Below are 10,897 nucleotides of genomic sequence, written 5' to 3'. Positions count from 1 at the left end.
AGTATTGCCTAGCTGTAAAAGTAGTCAGTTGACATTTAAGGATGAGTTGGCCATAGAGTGTATTTTTCCCAAAAAAACAAGAATCACTCAAATCAGAATCTAGGAAAGCAGCAGGAAGCTATCTGCCAAAATAATGAAAGTTGTCATATTCAAAATAAATTCACTAAAGCATGTAAAAGACAATTATGAAACCATAGCAATGCAACTTGTTTACGAACAAAAATATGTTACATATTCACACGCAATAGCCTATGAAACTTCCTCCTAAGCATCCTTCTAACCCAAAAAGTGTTGTAATAGTTAACTTTGGGCTTAATACATCCTTTGGTCCCTTAGTTTAATTTTAGGTTTCAGTTCAGTCCCTTATGTAATAAACGTTACATTGTGGTCCCTTATTTGTACTTCCGTTAGCGCATGTTGTCCTTTATGTTAAGTTTTATGTTTTTCTGTTAGTTTTTGCCTTGTTGGCAGTCCAGCTGGGCATCAGTAGCTGACATGGATTTATGATGAGCCAATTTGATTAAAAATGAAGAAACATTTCTGATCATTACTTATTTCTTTCTTATTTATCATTTTCATTTCACGTTTTCTCCTACAACCCCCTTTTCATTCATTAGGGTTCGTGAATAGTTCATCTTCATCCATAGTTCATCTCCAGCTTCATCTTCGTGCAAAAAGGTACTATGTATTAAATGTTATCAGTATTCATTTCTTCCATTTTCGTTCATATCTCCCACTGGAACTTCGTTCATCTCTCATACTGATGGTTCTTTCGTCTTCATTTATTAGGGTTTGTGGAACAAGAAAATATTCTACAATCTGAGATAAGGTATGAGTGATGCTTGGTTATTATAATTTTGTTACCTTAACTGTTTTTCTCATTTAGGGTTTTACATAATCCGTATCTAGGTCATGGATACTCATTTTGTATGCATTGTTCATCACGGGGGTGTGCTTTCTGAGTTCACGAAATTAGGGTATAATGGGTTAGAGGAAATCTGGCATGTGGATCCTGATTTTTGGAGTTATTTCGAAGTATTAGATGGGTTAAATGAGTTAGGTTATCCAGACATAGAGAGTCTTTGGTATCATGAAGAAATGGAGAGCAATAGCATCGTTGAGCTGAAAGATGACAAAGGAACTAGGAGGATGCATATAATAGCTGACTTGACTAGGGAAGTCCATTTATATGTTTTGCATCCTGTGCTAGAACTAGATATTATTGAGGAACCAATACTATCACATGAGTGTGATGTAGATGTTGGTGGAACTGAAACTAATATAACAGACAGAATGGATAAAGGAGAGATAAATTATGAGAATTTAGGAGACATGAAGAATGTAGTGGGGACCGCTGTCATACCCCAAAATTTGCCCATCATATTTCAATATACTTTGACTCATATAGCTCAAGACTATGAAAGAATTGGGCTCACTTACTTGTCTCATAAGCAACAAGCCTTCAACTAGGGTTTTCTCTCTCCCAAGGAGAAATCAACTTCTGATATGTGGACTTCATGGCCTCTTAGTGTCCTCATGCCAAGTTTCAAGCTCTGATTCACCAGACTGCTTAATCAACTGCTCAAATGGTCAACAGTCGACTAGTTTGACCTAAAAGTCAATTATGGTCAAAGTACAGTCAAAATTCCTGATTTTTGGTCAACATCCTCATTTTGAAGTATCATTCATCATTTGATCAAGGATTGATCATGATTCATCAAGGAAAGTTCAGAAATCAACAAAACTCAAAGTTTCTAAATTAGGGTTTTTGACTTAAAAGTCAACTGAACTTTGACCAGCCATAACTTTCAAATGGAACATCTGAAATTCTCCATCCAAAGCCCATCTTGAAGGAAAATGAATTCTCTACAACTTTGTATCTCACATGCCAAGGCTAAAAATGCTTCATTTGAGAGATATGGATCAAAAGATTATAGGTCATTTTTGAAAGTCAACCAAAAGTAGTTTTTTGTCAAAGCCCATATCTTCAAGATAAAATCTCCAAATGGAAAAGAGGTTTAAAAGTGGATTGTAGAGGACATCTTGGGCTTTCCAAAAAGTCATAGAAAACTTCCATATCTTAAAAATTGAGAGAGATATGCCTTATCAAAGTTGGACAAATTTGAGTGAAAAATGTGAAGTAAATATGGTCCAAAATGAGTTTTCTTGCAAATGGGCCCAACTTTTTAAGATTCAATCTTGATCCTCAAGTTATCCAAAGCATCAAATCCAATTGCCACGAATTATTGAGTTTTATTTGATTTTATATGGATTTTATTTATTTAAAAAGTAATATAATTCATATAAATCAAAGAAGGAATCAAATATTTGGTTAGAGATATGATATGGATCAAATTCAATCATCAATTACACCTCATGATCAACCAAATTTTGTGCAAAATATATTGGAAGGAGATTGAATAAAAATAGAAAGTTTTCTATGAGATTTTCATTCAAATTTTTTAATATTTCCAAATGATCAATCCTATGATTTCTTTCCAACTTGGTTGACCTAATATTTCTCCCATATATATCTAGCAAGACCACAAGGAATGGACATGAAAAAAAGGCTGCAAAGGAATAGGATTCAAAAATCCCAAAAAGCTCAAGAAAGTTACATTGTCGAGTTTCAACTCCCAGGTCCTGCCCAAGCAAACTGAGATCACGAATCGTCCCTTGAGGTTCCCTGGAGCTGAATTGTGGTATCAACCGTCGTCCAAGCACCTCAGAAATCCCTTGACTCGATTGCACCATTTTCGTAAAATTCTTAATTTTCAAACTTTTCAATCGTGACTTATAAATGATTGTGATGTATGTGTTCATGCTCCTATTAATGTTTGCGATTGTTTGGAGCCATAACTTGCAAGGTTTGACGTCATAATCGTTATTCGCCATTGTTAGGGCATACATACCTCCTTCGTCGTTCTCACGCGTGCAGGACAATTGCTACGAAAACTGCATCCCAGTTTCGTAGTTAATTCGCAGGAAATCCGTGGCCAAACTTCTGCAAAAGTTTTGGTGAAACTGACGAAGGCGACGTGGCGCAACGAGGTATCTTGGTTGGTTGGTCAAATCTCCCTTTTCTCTCTCTCTCTCTCTCTTTTTCTCTCTCTCTCTCTCTCTCTCTCTCTCTCTCTCTCTCTCTCTCTCTCTTCTCCTATTCGCTATTCAGAACACGCGTGGGCCCGAGTTTAATTTGGTTTGAATTTTCCATTTAATATCTTATTCTTTATATAATTATTGCTAATGATTTACCAATGACAAATGAATTGTAGCACACTTGGCAGAGGAACTTGTTGATAACTGGACAAACTTGGGTTCGATCCCCAGGTGTGACAATTTTCTTTTTCAAATCATTTAAACACCGATCCAGTGCGTTGCCTCCCTAAATTCCTACGGTATACCTCATCACAAGCCATCAGATTTCCACAATAAAACCAGATCCAAGAACCAGATGATGTTTCCCCACTATGGACACCTTCAGCCCTTCCATACAGAATTCCTGCACCAGGTTTTTTTATTTACTTATTTTCTTTTCTTTTTAAATAAAAACTTGTTTTCTTTTAAACTTTAAACAAAATTTTTTTTTATATTTAGTTAATTGGTTTTTTTTAACAATTAGTTTCAAATTAGGTTTTAATAATTAATTTAGTTTTTTAGGTTAATTCTTTTTAATTTAAATTTAACTTAGGTTTTTTAGTTAATTAATTAGATTTAATTAATTAGGTTTAAATAATAATTTTAGGCTAATTAGTTATTTTTAGGTTTTCAAACCCTGATTTTATTGTTAGCTAACTATTTTTCATCATGACTATTAATCACTGTTTTTCCTTAACCCTTTTAATCTTTGATATGTTACCTTATAATGGTTGAGGTTTTTATGCGCAAACTCTCTTCTCACCTCATATTCTATGATTGTCGTATGCTTGTTCCCAGCCTTGGGGTAAAACTTGTTTATTTATTTAAATTTTTGCCTTTATCATATTTTTACCATTTGCCTAAATTATTCCTAATTTTGTATCTGCTCCGAGGTTATAACCATTTTAATTTTTGATCCGTTCATTCTATTGTAACTGCCCCAAAGCCATGTAATAGTTTAGGATTTTATTTTTCTGCCTTTTAATTCCACCTTTATTTTTCTGCCCACAGGTGTTTATTGTAATAGTGTAGGAATTTATATTTTTTGCCTTTAATTTCGGTATAATATTAATTGTTGTGGTTAGTAATCCTAGGGAGTGCAAGCCTTGAATTAACTTAGAATAAATAATTACAAGATAAAATATCCGAACTGAATCACTTGATTGTGCCACACACACACCTTTAGGGTAACCATTCTTAGGCTGCCTGTTGCCTTTAATTACGATTCTAAAAATAGTCAAGTCCCTCGATTCCGAGGATACCTAAAGCAAGTGTTGCCTTAATACATTGAAATCATCATAAGATTTTGTCCCTCGATGCTACCTCGGAAATAAGATAATTGTCCCATTGCTAAGGTATCCTCGACTGTTGCCTAAATGTCTATTTTATCCTTCCCTAAAGACTACCTACCCTCTATATGGTAGGGACAGTTTTATGGCGAACGATGCTTCCTCGATGACCCTTTACATCAATTAAAAGGACTTCCTACCCTCCTATGGTATGGATAGCCCTTTCAAACTAAAAAGCTAAAAGAACAATTTTTCTAACTTAGGGTAGGTGCTCCTGATTGCTTGCTCTATTCAAATTCAAATTTCAAAATCTTTTCCCACTTCTTTTCAAAGAATCTTTTCAGAAAGGCTACGCTTATTTACAAGCTAAAGTCCTTATTCAAATCTTTCTTATTCACACACTACACTTCAAACATTTTGAAATCAAAAGTGAGCTAAGCAATTAAGAGCCCATGGATACAAAGGGTGCTTACACCTTCCCTTTGTATAACTTACCCCCCGAACTCAAAGTCTTTTTAAAAGGTCTTTTCCTGTTCTTTTAGCCTTTCTATATATTGGATAAAATAAAAGTCGGTGGCGACTCTTGCTATCCGCAACATTTCAAAAAAAGTCAGTTCTCCCATCGTATTACAGAATTGGCGACTCTGCTGGGGATTTACTTAAAAAAGAGGGGTTACCTTAAAGTTTAGGATTCACTTAAATGTTTTCACTTGTTTGATTTGATTGCTTTATTTTTAAAGGTTGTTTTTGGTATTCTGTTGTGTGAAAGATCCTACACCTGGATCTAGTGTACCCTAGGTATGTGGCAATAGACCAAGGAGACTGTACGGCTTGTCCCGATATGGTTGATCTGGTGGCCACCGTTAGTGTGACACTTTGGTTGGTTCTGATGGCCCTTGAACATGATCGAGGAGACATTAGGCTACCATGTAGTGTCATCAAGCACTAATTTTCCCTTAGAACCCTAGTTGAACTTGACGTTGGCCTATTAAGAAATAGCGAGATGCCCTACTTTGGACCTTGACTGAAGTTGGTTGATACTCGAACCTACAGTCATTGAGATCAATCTTTCAAGATGTTTTCGGTCAGCCACCCGAGCGCTGACTGAGATAATGCTTTCGAGAACGATCGTCGAGATAAGCTCCCTAGAACCTGATCTTTATCTAGGACAGGTCGAACCAACTAAACTTCAGTGGGGAGGGTACTTACCTACGGACTTCATGCAAGCCTTTAAACCTAAGGACACTTGTGTGACTTGCTTGTGTGTTCTACTAACCCTTTGGTTTCCTTGCAGGTCTTTCTTGTGGGACTCACTCGTCCTTATTACCTTACGCTTTTCCTAATGCATTACATCTTCATGACATCATGACATCATAACATAACATGATTGACTAACCCTTTCAAGGATCTTAGGAATTTAGGGCGCACAATTTCAGGTGCTCTTATCAAGGACTGAATTCCTATCTAGGGGCAAGATGATTTATTTTCCTCTGGCCGTATGCCTTCCAGTTCAGAGACACAGTTCCTATCAAGGGGCAAGAGGATTTATTTTCCTCTAGCCATGTACCTTCAAATTCAGAAGTGTCCCGAATCAGAGGTTATGACCCACTGGATACGGTGAGCTTGATTCCCATAGAAGAACATCCAAGAATCAGAGTTCTTCAAGCGAATATGCGACCAAATTATTTTCTAATGTTGCTAACTAAAATCCTTAAATATCCTTGAAAGTATTGCATGTGCATATCATAACATCGCATCACAGGTTTCTACCACAGGTTTCTCATCCTCCTCCCACTGTTTATTTTAGCATCATGAATCTCGAGCAATCTGTCAGAAATATTCAAGCCTAGAATGCCCAGTTCCAAGAGATGATCTTTAACTTGTCCAATGGGAAAGAAGAATTGAAGGCACTGCTGACCAAGAAGCAGAAAGATCAGTGTAGGCAACAGGGTGGCCAACGTACTTTGAAATCCAAACCCAAAAGGTCATTGGCTCCACGACACATGCCATTGTCTCAAGCTTTGCAACACCTTATCAATCGAAGTCTGATAACTCTACTGCCTTCATACTCAGCTCCTGTCAATCCTGCTCCTGAGCACAAGTCTAATGCAAGATGTGCTTATCATTCGAACAGTCCTAGTCATGATACCGAAGATTGTGGACCATCGAATCATAGGATTCAAGACTTAATTGACGACAAGAGGATTGATTTCAACTCACCTGAGAAGCCTCATATGACTGATGCTATATATAACTAGAAAAGTCATAATGAGCGCAACCTATCTGTTGAGGAAGTTCCACAACAACGACGCAAGCCAGATGTACCTAAGCGCCAATTCACCCAGATTAATATGTCACTGGCTCATGCATTACAACATCTGCTGAAGGCAAACTTGATTATTGTGGGGGATCCTCCTCTGAAGCCCAACACGAGCCCAACACGTCCTCTCCTTGATATAATCCTAATGCAAGGTGTGCATACCACTCCAATAGCCCTGGACATGACACTAACAATTGTTGGACATTGAAAAATAAGATTCAAGATATGTTCGATGATGGGGAAATTAAATTCAACCCTCCTAAGACCCCTATGGTGATTACTGCTCCCATGCCTAATCGCAACAAGAGTGCTAATGCTGTGGATGGCTATAAGGATAGGACTTTTGGATCATTAGTCTTAGTTTCATTTGCAATTTCTATCATGTTTGTTTAAACATTCGACTCATGATAGACATTATCTGTTTTAATAATCATCACTAGTGCATTGCATATGTTTGTCTTGAATTAATCATTTCGCTACCACTCATTTAAACTGTGTTTTCACTTTTTTTTGTTTTGTGATATTCAACTCCTGCTAAGCTGTAAGCCTTTTGAGGGAGGATGACGAAAACGATACCGCAACCTCATACAGTAATGCTTTTGAACAGACTATGCTAACGATGTACATGCATTCTTTCAATTCCTAAACAGTGGAGACATAAGGATGTTAATCCCTCGTCAACCCCTTTGAGCCTAAGGAGTAGAAGTTTTCTTTCTTATACAATTTAAAACCCTTAATCATAACCTGGGGCAGGATAGTAACTCAGTTAACTCAATTATACTAGCCAATGTTCACAAAAATAATGATGGGCTCCCGAAACCATTAAGTCAGGCAACCAATATCCACCAAAAAGAAAAAAGTTGTTAAGTCAAAACCTATGAAGGAGACTTATCGAAAATTGAAACACCCCGTTGACTGTAATCTCAAAATAAACAGTTCAAACAAAAGTTAGGGATAACAAAGTCAAAAAAGAGGTCACTACAAATCCTCGACAAAAGAAAATATTACAAAAGAGGGATGACTGTCGGTCCAAATAAACTTCTGGTGCTTTAACCATCATCAAATGTCAATGTTACGACTTCAAGCTCTGCTAGTACTTAAGCGCAAAGTTAACTGAGCATAGGATCGAAGAACATCACAAAGAGTGGGATGGGTACAAATAAACTTTGAGCCATTATCCTTTGTTTCTTAAACTGTGAACCAAGCCACGCTACAACCCTTGAAATTCCTAACTGAAGCATGGTTAGTTCGAAAGCATATTGTCACCAAAAAGGTATCCTGACTCCTTAAGGTTTGCTATAAATGCTGAGTTGATATCACGATTTTTATAAACATCACACTTTTACATCTCCTGTTTTAATGTTTTTCAAAAACCCAAGATAGACCTATGCATTGCATCTTATGAAATCATTAGTAAACATATTCTGCTACACAATTTCAAATGTTAGCATCAGGAAGAATCTGCACAGGGTACGACTAATAACTAAAAGTCATCCCGATAGACGAAACCACCTCAGCAACAACATCTCTTACAACTGACTCAGTTGATTAGAGGTTAATGAATACAAGGGGCATGACATTATTGTCCAATCAATCTGGGGCAATCAGGTCAAGATTTAAAGAATCTCTCGGGAGCATCAAACAATCAGGGGCATCATACTAAGTGTATGGCTACTAGGGGCATGTCACCCATAGTACACATCTCAGAAAGCCCTCACGAGGCAAATCTTTTCAAATTCCCTACTAGCTGGGGCAAAGTTATGCAAGACCTGTTCCGACACTTTGACAAATACTCATTGATGTGTCCCAATCAATACAAGTCCAGGAATGACAGTTACTATAAATACTGGGGGCAATGTTCAAGGCATCCACGAATAGTACTCAAGAAGCTATCTTCGAATAATCTCCATAAAGGTTTCACAGGAGCATATCCCCACAGAGTAGTCCTCAAGAAGCTATCTTCAAATAATCGCCATAAAGATGGGCACTCACAATTGAGTTGAGTCAGATGGAACATCGGAGATTATATTCATCTCTCTTATCCCCAGTCGGGGTACATCAAGATCAACCATTCAAATTGCCTTTATCCCCAAGCAGAAGTCAAAGATCCCCAGCTGAGTATCCTCGAGCATGAAGCGGGAGTTCCTACTAAAACGGAAGACTTGTACTCTGTATTCTCCACAACAGTCAGGGATTTATTTTTCCCTCCAGACGATGCTACGATCTACTATCATCGTTGACAACATGTTGCATACATACATCATTCATAATTAATCATTACACAAATACATACCATGCATCATGACATTGCATGTTGCTAACTTTGTTTTTCAGGTAAGCTCCCAAGCGGACAAATATCATCAAACAACTTATTAACTCTAACAAGCAAATTTTCTTCTAAAGCAATCCAGGCGAAGATTCGTTATGATAACCGTCACTATCAAACTCCCATCACATTAGTCCCCTGGCAGTGAAACATCACATTAGTCCCCTGGCAGTGAACCATCATATTAGTCCCCTGGCAGTGAAACATCAAATTAGTCCCCTGGTAGTGAACCATCACATTAGTCCCCTAGCAGTGAAACATCACATTAGTCCCTTGGCGGTGAAACATCACATTAGTCCCCTGGCAGTGAAATATCATATTAGTCCCCTGGCAATGATATGTTACATCAGTCCCCTGGGAGTAATCCAAACCCTTCTTATCATGTTAGTCCCCTGGCGGTGATCACTTGATCCTCATCATATTAGTCCTCTGGCAATGATATGTTACATCAGTCCCCTGGCGGTAACCAAAATCTACTCCTATCATGTTAGTCCCCTGGCGATGATATACAACTACAACTTATTACATTGGTCTCCGAGCAGTAGTAGGTTATCTCCCTATCATGTTAGTCCCCCGACAATGATATCTACATCAGTCCCCAGGCAGTAATCGAAATCATCCTCATCATGTTAGTCCCCTGGCAGTGATCAGTTGGTCCTTATCATATCAGTCCCTTGGCAATGATATCTACATCAGTCCCCTGGCAGTAATCAAAATCTTTCCAAGATCTAATTCAGTTACTACGAACGGTGCTGACACGATCAACATTCAAAGATCTATTTCTATCATCACGAACGGTGTGGACACGATCAATCTCCAAAAATAGATGGCATCTACAAGCCCATCTCCAGCAAGAACTTCTCAATACTTCAAGCTCAGATACAGCCTAACGTACGACTCATTCTGGTACTTCTCAATACAAAGGATCCAGTCTAGCGTATGACTCATCTTAGGATACAACCTGACGTACGGTGTATTCTGACAACTATCAATACAGGGGACCTGGTCTAACGTACAATCTATCCTTCAGCCTAACGTACGGCTTTCCAGACATTTAACAATGCAAATTGGATCCGGTCTAACGCACGACCCATCCTTCAGCCTAACGTACGACTTTCCAAACATTTAACAATGCAAATTGGATCCGGTCTAACGCACAACCCATCCTTCAGCCTAACGTACGGCTTTCCAGACATTTATCAATGCAAATTGGATCTGGTCTAACGTACGACCCATCCTTCAGCCTAACGTACGGCTTTTCCAGACATTTAACAATGCAAATTGGACCCAGTCTAGCGTATGAATCGTCCTAAAAGTATAGCCTAACGTACGGCTTACTTTGACACTTATCAATACAGTGGATTCAGTCTAACGTACGACTCATCCTAAGTATATCCTTCAGATACAGTCTAACGTACGACGTATTTTGACTCTCAAGTCTATCAAGCTGGATGGCATATTTAAGCCCATCTCAATCAAGTCTCTCAATATCCTGGTGGCATCTCAAAGCCCATCTCCGACAATACTTTGTCTGGATGGCATCTCTAAGCCCATCTCCGAAAAGTCTCTACATCATTAAGGGCAAATTTCTTAGTATTCTAGTGTTCGATCCTCTTCCACCTTCAGATTCCGATAGGCACACAAGCCAATCTACATCCTCAGGTTTAAGAAGATTGAACAGGGGCAGCTGTCATACCCTAAAATTTGCCCATCATATTTCAATATACTTTGACTCATATGACTCAAGACTATGCAAGAATTGGGCTCACTTACTTGTCTCCTAAGCAACAAGCCTTCAACTAGGGTTTTCTCTCTCCCAAGGAG

This window comes from Vicia villosa, linkage group LG6, assembly GCF_029867415.1.
Source record: "Vicia villosa cultivar HV-30 ecotype Madison, WI linkage group LG6, Vvil1.0, whole genome shotgun sequence".
In the NCBI taxonomy this organism is placed as follows: Eukaryota; Viridiplantae; Streptophyta; class Magnoliopsida; order Fabales; family Fabaceae; genus Vicia; species Vicia villosa.
This window is presented reverse-complemented; position numbering follows the sequence as displayed.